Source organism: Nannospalax galili, unplaced genomic scaffold (assembly GCF_000622305.1).
Source record: "Nannospalax galili isolate Female #2095 unplaced genomic scaffold, S.galili_v1.0 scaffold305, whole genome shotgun sequence".
In the NCBI taxonomy this organism is placed as follows: domain Eukaryota; kingdom Metazoa; phylum Chordata; class Mammalia; order Rodentia; family Spalacidae; genus Nannospalax; species Nannospalax galili.
The window spans coordinates 3,049,349-3,062,468 of NW_008356258.1; the positions used below are offsets into that span (position 1 = coordinate 3,049,349).

Here is a 13,120-nt window from a genome sequence, read left to right on the forward strand (position 1 = left end):
CCCGGGTCTTCTGCAAGAACAGTCAGTGTTCTTAACTGCTGAGCCATCTCTCCAGCCCTCAATTAACTTTTAAAAAAGGAAATTCTGCATTTTGAAATTTTAAAATATTCATTTGTTTAAAAAGAAGATGCAAAAACTCTTTGGTAGGGGTTGTTAACTCAGCAGTTAAGAGTACTTGTTACTCTTGTAGAGGATCTGGGTTTGATTCCCAACACCCACATGGTGGCTAACAACTGTCTGTAACTCCAGTTCCAGGGGATTCGATGCCCTCTCTGACCTCTGTGGGCAATGCACACACAGGTGCATTTTACATGCATGCAATACACTCATACACATAAAATAATATTTTTTAAATCTTTAGTAATAATGGTAACTCATAAGATATAGAGCTAGGAGAATAGCTCATTGACAGAACATTTCCCTAGTATGTACAAATCCTTAATTTGATCCCCAGCACCACAGAAGTGTTTGTTCTAAGCAATGCTGATACTTTGATATAATATGAATTGAGTAGTCAGGGAAATGGCTCAGTAGTTAAAGTACTTACCATGTAAGCATTAGGACCTGAATTCTGATCTCATACCCATACAAAAGGTGAGCACATGCACCTGTAATCCTAGCACTGGGGAGGAGGAGAAAAGAAGATCCCAGGGGCTCAGTGGCCAGCCAGTCTGGCTAATTGTCAAGTTCCACATTCAGCACATTCAGTGAGAGACTCTGTGTTGAAAAATAAAGTGGACAATGAAAACCTCCAGCCTCTACACACAAACCCATAGGTGGTCCTCATCAGCAGTGCCTTTAACATTTCCATGAACAGAAAATTCTGTTTATGAGAATTTCAGTGATTCCCTAAGAAAATACTGGCCTTCTTTAAAATTTGCGCGTGTGTGCGTGTGTGTATGTGTGTGTGCGTGTGTGTATGTATGTATGTGTGTGTGTGTGTAAGCATGTGCATCTGCATGCCTACAGAGGGTAGAAGAGGGCACGAGATTGCCTGGAACTCAAGTTACAGGAGGTTGTAAGAAACTCAATGTGGGTGCATAAGCTTCCTACGGCTATTGTAACAAACTACTACAAATTTATTGGCATAAAATAAGTTTATTATCATATAGGTTTTTTTTAATTTATTATTTTAATTTTGTGTATGAGTGTATAGCCTGCATGTGCACCCCTGTCATGCAATGCCCAAGGAGGTCAGAAGAGGGTGTCAAAGCCCTGGAACTGGAGTTACGAATGATTGTTAGCTGCCATGTGGGTGCTGGGAACTGAACCTGGGTCCTCTGTAAGAGCAGGCAGTGCTCTTAACCCCTGAGCCACCTCTCCAGCCTAGTCCGTATCATACAGTTCTTGAAGTCAGAAGTCCAAAACAGTTTCACTGAACTAAATCCAAAATGTTAGTAAGTCAATACTTTCCATAAGCCTGTAGAAATCTTATTTCTTCAGATTACCATCCCTTGCTCCTTCTTGAAAAAAAGTCATTGCAACCCCTGAATCGCTCTCCCATCTCTTCCTCTGCCCCAACTGCTTGGTTTCCTCAACTCAATATTCTTAATTTAATCACATATGCAAAGTTCCTTCAGTTACACAAGGTATAACACATGTAGCTTTTGAAAATTAGGATGCAGATATAATTATAGAGGCTGTTATTCAGACTTCCAACATACAATATAAAACAACAAACTAGAAAGAGTCTGGCACAGTGGTACATGCTTATCATCCAGGACTCCGGGGACAAGGGTAGTAGGACTACCACAAGTTCAAAGCCAGCTAGTCTACACAGCAAGTGTCAGGCCAGGCAAACTACAAAGAGATGTTAAAAAAATAAAAGCAAAAAGCGTGAAATGTAAAGTCAGTGATATAAATTGACCATCAAACTAATAAAAGACTTGTGAACATCAAAAAATACTTGTAAAAAAAAAAAAAAGCAATCCACAAATTGAGAAAAGTCTGCAAAGAATGTCTAAGCAGCTTGTGTCAAGACTATAAAGAAGGCTGCCTAGTAGTACAAACAATCCAAAAAGTACTTAAAGAAGAAAATGAAGAATTATTGGTTACTGAATAGTTTCTGTTTAGGGGAAAAGTTCTAGAAATAGGTAGTGATAGAGGCACAATAATGTGAATATAATGAATGTAACTGAATTTTGTGAAATAGAAATTAAAATGTTAAATACTGTTTAACATGTTAATTTTATTACATTGTATTACTAAATATCATCCTTGTGGCTGGGAGTGGTGGCTCACATCTTTAGTCCTGGCACTTGGGAGGCAAAGGCAGGTGGATCTCTATGAGTTCAAGGCCAGCCTGATCTACATAGTGAGTTCCAGGCCAGGTGGGGCTACAGAGAGACCCTGTCTCCAAAAGACCATAGATAGACAGATAGAGGATAGATAGAGGATAGATAGAGGATAGATAGATAGATAGATAGATAGAGGACAGGTAGATAGATAGATAGATAGATAGATAGATAGATGATAGATAGATGATAGATAGATGATAGATAGGTAGATAGAGAGACAGACAAATCATCCTAGCTTGTTAGTTTTGAGAAAGGATCTCAATGTATAGCTCTAGCTGATCTGGAACTTACTATGTAGACCCAACTTGCCTAAAACTCAAACACCTGCCTGCCTCTGCCTCCCAAGTGCAGGAATCAAAGGTATGTGCCACCATGCCTGGCTTAAATGCAATCTTAATGTGTTATTTCTTAAGAGACTTCATAAAAGGAGACATTCAAATGGACGCAAGAAAATCCTCAAAAGAAGCATCAACAAAATCTGAAATTAGCCAAAATGAAACAGTACAATTTGATAGCTGTTTTCATGTACACATTACTTACTCAACAATATGGCATGAGAGACTGCTGATTTCACACTAAAGATAAAGTATTCAGCTTTTTTATAATTATAGTAAATTACATATTTATTAGTGTGATTTCTTCCTAAAGAATGCCCTGCCATCTGGTGCTATTTCCCTTCAAATTGGAGGATTTCCTTTAGAATTCCTTGTTGGATGATACAAAATCCTAGTGTTTATTTTATCTGAATATATCTTTAGTAACTACGATAGACATAAAATTCTTATTTGATGACTTTTTTCTTTTAATTTGCATTTTCTCATCTTCCAGCCATTATCGTTTCTGGTAAGTTATTTTTCTATTGCAACTTTCATGTTTTTCTCTGTATTCCTGGCATTGAGCAGACTGACCAGTTATGTGCCTAAATGGGTACTTTTGTGCCAATCCTGCCTGAGATTCTTGGTTAAGTAGGCTGAGCTCCTCCCTCCCCATCCCCAAGAGGAGTTTCAGCCCTCATGTATCCTTTATCTCACAGGTCACTTGTTCTGTTCTCCTTCTCTTCTCTTCACCCTTTAGTCTGATGACTTTGACTACCCAGCTAAGCAACGCTTGTCAATGCCAAGCAATTGTCTTGCTTATCTGACCTATTTTCTTTCCAAATAGCCCTAAAACTCTCTTTTGCTTCTTTATATATCACTGTAAGATTCCCTATCTAGAGGGCTGGAGAGTTGTTAAGAACACTGGCTGCTCTTGCAGAGGACCCACCAGGTTCAGTTTTCAGTACCTACATAGTGGCTAACAATTGTCTTTAACTCCAGTTCCAAGGGATCCAATGCTCTCTTTTGACCTTCCCTGGAACTGTATGACATAGGCATACTTAACATGCTGGCAAAACACTCATACACATAAAATAAAAATCTATTTTAAAAAAGATTCCCTATCCATTCACTCATTTAAGCTATTTTTTCTTGAATTCTCCGAACACAGGATTCCTAGATTTTTCTGATTATATTTAGTTAAACTCTTTGCTTAATCATTATCTACTCCTGCTCAGGGTTGGTTTCTATGCAGTAACTTATTTCATCTGAAAAGTGGGTTATATCTACTTTCTTTATATATCTAGTAATTTTTGGTTGAAAGTAGACACTGTAAATAACTAAGAGTGAGTTAGAGAGATGATTCAGATGTTAAGAACACTGGCTGCTCTTGCAGAGGACCCAGGTTCAATTCCCAGCACCCACATGGAGGCTAACAACTGCCCGAAACTCTAGTTCCAGGGGATCTGACGCTCTCTTCTGACCCCCTGCAGACACTGCACATGGGTGCAGTTACACACATGCAGGCATAACACTCATACACATAAAATAAATTTTAATTAACTAATTTAAAAAAGAATATAGCAAAATCCAGAGTTGCTCTTTTGTTCTTTAAAATATTTTACTCATTTTTATTTTTAAAAGGAACTCTTTTTCTGTTGTGTTTTGTTTTGTTGGTTTTTTTTTTTTTTTTTTTTTTTTTTTTTTTTTTCTTTTTGAGACAGGGTCTCCCTGTAGCCCCAGCTGGCCTGGAACTTGCTATGTAGGCCTTGACCTCTCAGAGATCCCCTGCCTCAAAGGCATGCACCACCATGCCTGGCTATATTCTTTTTAATTTTCTTGATTTATTTATTTTTATTTTATGTGCATGAGTGTATTGCCTGCATGTGTGTAAGTGCATCCATGTCGTGCAGTGCCTATAGAGCACAGAAGAGAGCGTAGGATCCCTTGGAACTGGAGTTACGGATGGTTGTTGGCTGCCATGTCATGCTGGGATTCAAACCCTGGTCTTCTGCAAGAACAGCCAGTGATCTTAACCACTAAGTCATCTCTCCAGCCACAGATTTTGCTATATTCTTTCAAACGAATGCCTGGTTTTACTACTGTGTGGTTGGAACAGGCACCTACACTGAAACTGCAAACTGTTTCCCTTGTACTGTGCAGCAACTGATTGTGTTTATAGTTCCTTGCCTTTGAGCTGTTTCTTCTGGCTAGCCTGATGCCTGGGGCATTACTGCGGTACAGTAGTTGTTTATGGTGGTCAACTAAGGAACTGGACAAAGACTGTACTCGGATGGCTCACATTCTTGATGTTATCTTGTCATCAAGATTTCTCCTCTACATTTCAGTTTCAAGAAAGCTTCTGGCCACCCAGATCACATTCAAGTTGAAAAATGTTATACAAAGTGAAAAAGAAAACAAACATAAATCTCTTGTGGATCATTTTTCTTTCAAGAGCAGAAATCACAGCCAGGTGTAGTGGTACATGCCTAAAAATCTCAACACTCAGGAAGCTGAGATAGGAGGCTTTCAAGTTCAAAACCAGACTAGGATAGATAGCAAAACCCTGTCTGGGTGTGGGGGGGAATACACACCTGCAAACACATATACAATACAATAAATGCAGTAATTGCCATGATAAACCATTTGATGTCCCCCTTCTCCAATCCAAAGAATTGTGAATTCAAAAACCAAGCCTAACATCAATAAACCAATCACACACAAATTAAACTATTCATTGTAATACAAGGTGTCAAACATAAGGTTAGCTGAAAACAACTGCCTGAGGAATTGAAGCACAAATAGAAGAATAATTGTTTCCTTTGGGTTTTGGCTATCAAACACAAGAAATGTCAGTGCTTTTGAACAGACCTATGATAAAGCCTGTGACAGACCTAGACTATCAATGAATACTTATTTTTAAATAAACTTGTAATATTGTATCAAATGCATACCAAGAGAAAAAAATGGATGAAATGAACTTCATGTTCTTTGATGACAACAATAAAAAGATAATCCACAGAATAAAAGAAAATATTTATAATTCATTAAGTTGATAAGGGTCTAGTATTAATAATATATAAAGAATTCTTACAATTCAACATTAAAGGAACACTACACAAAGAATTTGAATAGATCTTTCTCCAAAGAAAACAAATGATCAATAAGCACATGAAATAATCCACAATGTAATACCACTTCATACCAACTAGCATGACTAAAATATAAGATTAATTATCCTAAGGGGCTGGAGAGATGGCTCAGAAGTTAAAAGCGCTGGTTACTCTTGCAGAGGACCCAGGTTCAAATCCCAGCACCCATATGGTGGCTAATCACTGTCCTAACTCCAGTTCTGGAGATCTGACGCCCTCTTCTGACCTCCTTAGGCATTACATGAAGGGGATGCACTTACATCCATGCAGGTAATACACTCATACACATAAAATAAAAATAATAAATTCTTTAGTCCCAGCACTCGGGAGGCAGAGGCAGGCGGATCTCTGTGAGTTCAAGGCCAGCCTGGTCTACACAGTGAGTTCAGGTCAGCTGGGACTACAGGGAGACCCTGTCTCAAAAAGACATAATAATAATAATAATAATAATAATAATAATAATAATAAAATTTTAAAAAAGAATAACTACCCTCAAGAATATGGAGAAACTGGAACCCCACACTGCTGGCAGAACTATAAAATGTTACAACCATTATGAAAGCTCCTTAGAGAAATACGTGTAATTTGGCAAGTCCACCCCATTCACATATATTCAGGAGAAATAAAAGCATGTCAACACAAAAACTTATTCAAAAAGTTCACAACACACACACTCCTAACAGTCAACAGAGTGATCTATCAACTAATGAATGACTAAGCAAAGTGTGGCATATAAATAGACTATTATTCAGTCATACAAATGAATGGAACACTGACAGATTATATACTACATTCTGAAAATACTGTGTAAATGAGCAAAGCCTGGCACAAAAGGAGAAATACTGCATAGCGCCATTTTTGCAAAATGTCCAAACAGGCAAATCCATACAAACACCAAGTCTGTTGAGTGGCTGCCTAGGACTGGGAAGTAGGGAATGAAGGAAAGAAGGGTAATGAAAGCATCCAAGCCTGGCATGGTGGCCTTTAATCCCAGCACTCAGGAGGCAGAGGCAGGCAGACCTCTGTGAGTTCAAGGCCAGCCTGGTCTACATAGTTGAGTTCCAGGCCAGCTGGGGCTACAGGGAAAACCTGTCTCAAAAAGAACAACGACAACAAAAAAAAGAAAGCATCCTGGGCAGTATGGTTCCAAGGACTGTACACACTGTCCATAATAAAATATCAATGAATAAATGCAGCACCTAAGTGGGTTTCTGGAATGTGACTCACAATAAAATTTACACTAAACTATAGGGCTCTCATAAGTGGCCAGAACAAATCAACAAAGATGACGCCAAGAGGAAGTCGGGGAGGCGTGGCCTGACTTGTTTTGAAAGTCTTCAGACTGGCTGAAGGATATTTCTGCACTGCTGAAGAGTGCATAATCAGCGCATGATCATCCTTAAGATCCATGAAGTGCTGCCTTTGATTGACCTTTAAACTGATTGGACACGGGACGGGATGGGGCAGGGAGGGGGGGTATTTCCAGGTGCCTTTATAAGCTCTGTAACGCCTGCAATAAATGAGTTCCTGCTTGACTTGACTCCCTGTCACATCTGATTGTCCTCAGCGTGGAGGGCTGGCAGAATGGGCGAACAGCGCACTCACCTTTCCCTGACCTTATCCATGGTGGGTTTCCCCGGACCGGTCTGCAGGACAGAGCCGAGCTCCTCAGGAGACCTCCACAGCTGGTGCCCAACGTGGGCTTGAGAACTCGGGCACACAGGCCAGATTGTAGCTGAGCAGTCAGGGCCAATCCGGCTCCGAGGTGAGACCCAAAAAGATGGGTAACGCACATTCCAAGTCTGAGGACCCGGTGCTTAAGGCGCTGAGATACATGCTCAAGAGTAGGGGCTTAGAGCTTACAGATCAGAATGCTCTACAGGTATAGGAAACTGCCCTCCACTTAGCGCCCGGCTGCCCACTGGCAATTTGTTTGCGTGGGACACCTGGGACCAGGTGGAACGGCTCTCACAGCAGAGGGAGATTCGCATGGGTATTGATCCTCCCTTAAGCTTCTACCCCACCATAGCTGTCTTAAAGATATGTTTTAGGGCCGAGCCCTCCATGCCTGTGGCACCAGAAGCAGGGGAGACCCGGAAGGACCCCTTCAACGATGACTGGGTTAGATTTGAGAAGGAAAGAGTGGAGGCGTTTCCAGTTAATTTGAACCCGGGGAGTAACCGTCCTGCCCCCTGGTACCCCTGGGAGGCTAAGGACCTCAAGGAGTTAAGAAAGGCCATGGCTGAGGATGGGCCTAATTCACCCGGGGTGGATACACTCCTTCAGGGACTAGCCCACCAGCCCTGCACCAGCAAGGATTGGCTAGATCTCGCTAAGGCTGTACTTCCTAGCTCCATCTTTATCAAATGGTGCGCCCTCTTTAAGGAGGAGTGCCGCAGGCAGAGAGAAGTTTGGCGGTCAATCCTCCAGTCCCCATTACTCCTGGGATGTTGACTGGCTCAGCTGATCTATATTCTACAGGGGCACAGCAAGCCACTATTCCTGCACCTTACACCAATCAGGTTAGAGCCCTGGGGCTCTCCGCATGGCGCAAGTTAGACGAGGCTCCCCCAGAGGGAATTACTCAGAATCCAACTGAGCCCCTTCATGAGTTCATTGACCCGGTGGAGAAGAACTTATGCCGCAACCCCCACTCCACCCCCACCCCCGCCTGCCCCAGGTCCACTCAGAGAACAATTTACCAAGCCCCTGGTCTGGGATGGGATGAACTCGGATCACAAACTGGCTTGCGCCAGCCTCAAGGAGAGGTCCATGGGACAATGGATAATAGCAGCTAAGGATGTGGGGACACAGACACACCAGACCAAGGCTATGACAATGGCCTTATAGGCACAGACAGAAACGCTCACTTCAGCCCTGTCTCAGGCATTTTTTGCCCTAGATGGAGGGCGGGAGCGGGGGGGTAGGGCATGGTGAGAAAAGAGAAGCTGAGAGAATATGCTTCAGGTGTGGCCAATCAGGCCACATAAAGAAAACTTGCCCGGAGAGGGATAACCGGCCCAGGCCTGGTGGAGGGGGCCCTGACAATGCCCCCTCCACCCCATGCCCATGGTGCCGTAAGGGGCACCATTGGCAGAGTGCAGATCTAAATTTGATTTAGAGGGGAAACCTTTAAACTAGGTAAGAGGCAGCCTCTACCCTTGTCACCCCAAAGAGGAATAGTGCACGGCTCCCCACAGGAAAGGGGTAGGCGCCTTGCCTCTACTTCCTATCCTGGTCTGCACCCAGCCGCTAATTGGACTGTCCCTATAATCCCTGGATTGAGACCGAAGATGGGCATACTTATAGATGGGAAAAGGTTCCGATGCTTGATAGCCGACAAGACTATCCTCAGAAAGGAGGAAGTTCCCTCCCACTGGGCCCTCCTCCCGGGACCTCAGATCATGGGCGTGGGGGGAAACAACTGGTCAGATAAAGTAAAGGAATGGCTATGTTGGCAGGATGCTGATGGGGCTAAGGGCGAGGTGCACCCTCTGGTGGCAGTGGGGCTATCTGCCAACCTTTTGGGACAGGACATTCTAGGGGAAGCCCAGGCATATATTACTACCGACAACAGGGCTTTTTATGAAGACATTCTTGACAGCGAGGAGGTCAACCAGTTGGGTGAGGAACTGTCCCATCTTCACAATTACAGAGGAGAACCTCCAAAGATTCCCCAGGTTCACCCCCAATCCTAGAGGCCACTGTCCCCACGGTACCAGCTATCCAATGGAAACACCCCAATATTTGTTATCCGCAAATCCTCCAGTAAATGGAGGATGCTCCAAGACCTCCGAAAAGTCAATGAGAGAATGGTTCTGGTGGGTACCCCACTTCGGGGGTTGCCTTGGATCCCTGCTATTCCTTCCCATCTGTTGCTGATGACATTAAGGATTGCTTCTTCTCCATTCTGGTACACCCTGAAGACTGTAAAAAGTTTGCCTTCTCTGTCCCCTCACTCAATTTTAGTTCTCCTGATGAGAGATTTGAATGGACCGTGCTACCACAAGGCATGGCTAATAGTTCAGCCTATTGCCAAGACTATGTAAGATCCCTCTTAGAGCCTGTGAGTCAACATCCTCAGTCCCTGGTATACATGTATATGGATGACATAATCTTGGGAGCCCCTGCGGCCCCCCAGCTAGGAGACCTGTTCCAACTCACTCAAAAATGTCTAGAGAAAGGGGGCCTCCATATCTCTGCAGATAAGGTACAGGTCATTCCGCCCCTTAGGATATTGGGGGCCAAGCTTTCATTGGAAGGAGTCTCTCTGCTAAAACCCCAGCTCAATGTCCCCCCTACACTAACCCTGACAGGGTTACAACAATTGTTAGGAGAGATTAATTGGCTTCAAGCATGGCTCCCTTCGAGCAAGACCCTACAATCTTTGTTCCAGCTGCTGGCGGGGAAAAAGCCCTTGGACTTAATCTCTCTTGGTCCCCAAGATTTTCCAGGAGGCCCAAAATGCTATAGATCGAGCCAAACTGTCCCAGTATAACCCCTCCCAGGACTTGGAGTTCTGGGTGTTATCAGGGAAGTCCCTAATGACATGTCTTCACACAGGAGGAAAAGCCCCTCCAATGGGTTCACGCTTCCTTGGGAGGCACAACGCGGGTGTACACCCCGATGGACCAATTGGCGGACCTCCTGGAGAAGGGGCACAAGTTGGCCCTAAGACACTATGGCCTGGACCCCCATAAGACTGTTGTTCCCTACACCACCTCAAAGACTTTGAATGGCTATGCAAAAACAACTACTGATTGGCCATATGTCTAGAGGGATTTCTGGGAGCTCTGGACTATCATTATGGACCTTACCGATGGATAACTTCCTTCCACTCCCTCCCCTGGAAGGCCCCCTGGCTATTTTCTCTGTAGCCTCTGCCTGAGGCGTGCATGGTGTTTACCAATGGGATTCGACATGGAGCAGCAATGATTGTTTACTCAGGGGCAGATGAGGCCCCATGGTCTTACCTACAGCCATGTGAAGGATAAGCCCAATTGAAGTAACTAATGGCTGTTGTCCTAGCTCTATCTAAGGTAAATGAGCCCATGAACTTATTCACTGACAGCCTGTATGTAAAGAATCTTCTCCCTGGCCTTTTGGGGGCTCACAACAGAATGGACACAAATCCCATTACTCCCTTGATGATTCAGGCCCGTACACTGTTGCATCGCAGAGAAAAATCCCATCTTTATCCAACATCTATGGGGTCATCAGGGCTTGCCTGAATTTCTTTCACATGGTAATACTGAGACGGATAAATTAGCCTCTGTACAGTTCATGACATCTTTAGAACAAGCTCAGGACCTCCACGTTCTCACTCATATCAATTGGTGGGGACTTCATAAGAGATTTCCCCAAGTTCCTATCAAGGACCTAAAGAGAATTGTCCACACCTGTAAATTGTGCCAGCCATTTCTTTAGGTACCCCTGCTTCAACCACCAGGGGTAAACCCTAGGGGCCTTAAACCTAACTCTTTATATCAGACTGATGTCGCTCATTTCCTACCCATTGGAAAGCTTAAGTACATATTTGTGTCCATTGATACCTACTCCCATGCCTGCTGGGCTATGGTTCACACTGGGGAAAAGTCAAAACATGCTCAGAGTCATTTTCTCCAGTGTTTTGTGACCTTGGGCACACCCCAAAACATCAAAACAGACAATGGCCCATGTTTCACAAGTAAAAGCTTACAAGACTTCTTTAAACTTTGGAAAATCCAACATACTACAGGCATCCCTTACAATCCCCAAGGCCAGGCCATTGTAGAGCGAAACCATCAAAACATAAAGCTTCATTTACAAAAACAAAAAGGGGGAAGTAGTCCCCATCTGCAATTGCTCCAGGCCTTGTTCACTATCAATATCCTTGACTTTCAAAAGAATCAAATCGAGTCCAAATTTCAAAAGCATTGGGGAAGATAGGAACAAAGGCCCGAGGTCCGGGTACGATGGAAGGACCCTATGACAGGAGACAGGTGGGGCCCAGATCCGCTACTAACTCAGGGCCAAGGCTTTGCATGCATCTTCCCCATAGGCGACCCTGTTCCGATACGGATACCTGCCCGAAATATTGAATTCCATAGTCAGGAGGTAATGGATCCTGATCAGCCTGATATAACTGCTAGGGATGATTAATATAAGCCTCCATGGATGAAAGTGCCCATGAGACAAGGCTCTTGTTTTCCTTTCACAGGTGATGAAAAGACCTGGGTGGACCTTGTTGCTGGCCTTCATGGTGCTGGGTATCATGATCATGGTTGATGATTGTACTAATGTTCCTTTCAGTGCTTTTTATCCTTAGGTGCTTATTATGGCTCCTTAGACACCAAAAGTCTTCAAATAAGATCACTGCTCAAGTTCTCTTGGCCTTACAGTCTCCTGAGTCCCTGCCCCCTCCTAGGGTAGTCCATACATGGCTCGTGGAGCTCCAATAGGCTTGGCGTGCCTTCCCACAGGCTGGGGTCCCTTGTTCCAAAGCGAGCACCCTATGTCAATGATGGGTAAGATCCTCCTACAACAGGTACACCTAAGACAGGGTGTGCACAAGGCCAGGTGCGCTACCCAATGATGGTCAAGGCTTGATCGTGGGGAGGACAACCTAAGACAGACTAGGGTGCCTGGATTGAGGGGAGAGCTAGCCGCTGACCCTCTGGGAGCCGTCATTACAGGACAACAAGGGTGACCCGTGAGAAAATAGCCTACATAGGCCCAGCTAAGCCTGGGCATAAAACAAAAAGGGGGAGATGTAGGGCTCTCATAAGTGGCCAGAACAAATCAACAAAGATGATGCTGAGAGGAAGCAGGAGAGATGCAGCCTGACTTGTTTTGAAAGTCTTCAGACTGGCTGACAGATGCTTCTGCACTGCTGAGGAGTGCATAATCAGTGCGTGATCATCCTTAAGATCCATGAAGTGCTGCCTTCCTGCTCTATTGACCTTTAAACTGATTGGACACCCTCAGGGGGGAGGGGGATTTCCAGATGCCTTTATAAGCTCTGTAATGCCTGCAATAAATGAGTTCCTGCTTGACTAGACTCCCCGTTGCGTCTGATTGGAGGGATCAGGAGAGGAGAAAAACCTATGGCAAATTGGACAGTCCCTATTATCCCTGGTGTAAGGCTCAAGATGGATCTCGCCATATCAATTACAGGGGGGACCCAAAGAAAGAGTATCGGGTTCACCCCCAATTCTAGGGGCCACTGCCCCTCAGATTCCAGCTATCCGGTGGTCCCCTGGGGCGCTGGTATGGGTGGAGCAGTGGCCATTGCTTGAGACAAAGCTACAGGCTTTAAAGGAAATTGTGCAGGAACAATTACAGTTGGGCCACATCCGGCCTTCTATATGGAATACAC

General features: G+C 44.1%; 1 protein-coding gene across 2 annotated transcripts in view; it reads right to left on the bottom strand.

The window, feature by feature from the left end:
- Window positions 1-13,120, bottom strand: part of Fbxw7 (F-box and WD repeat domain containing 7) — a 186,060-nt gene that overhangs the window by 107,721 nt on the left and 65,219 nt on the right. The window lies entirely within an intron of this gene.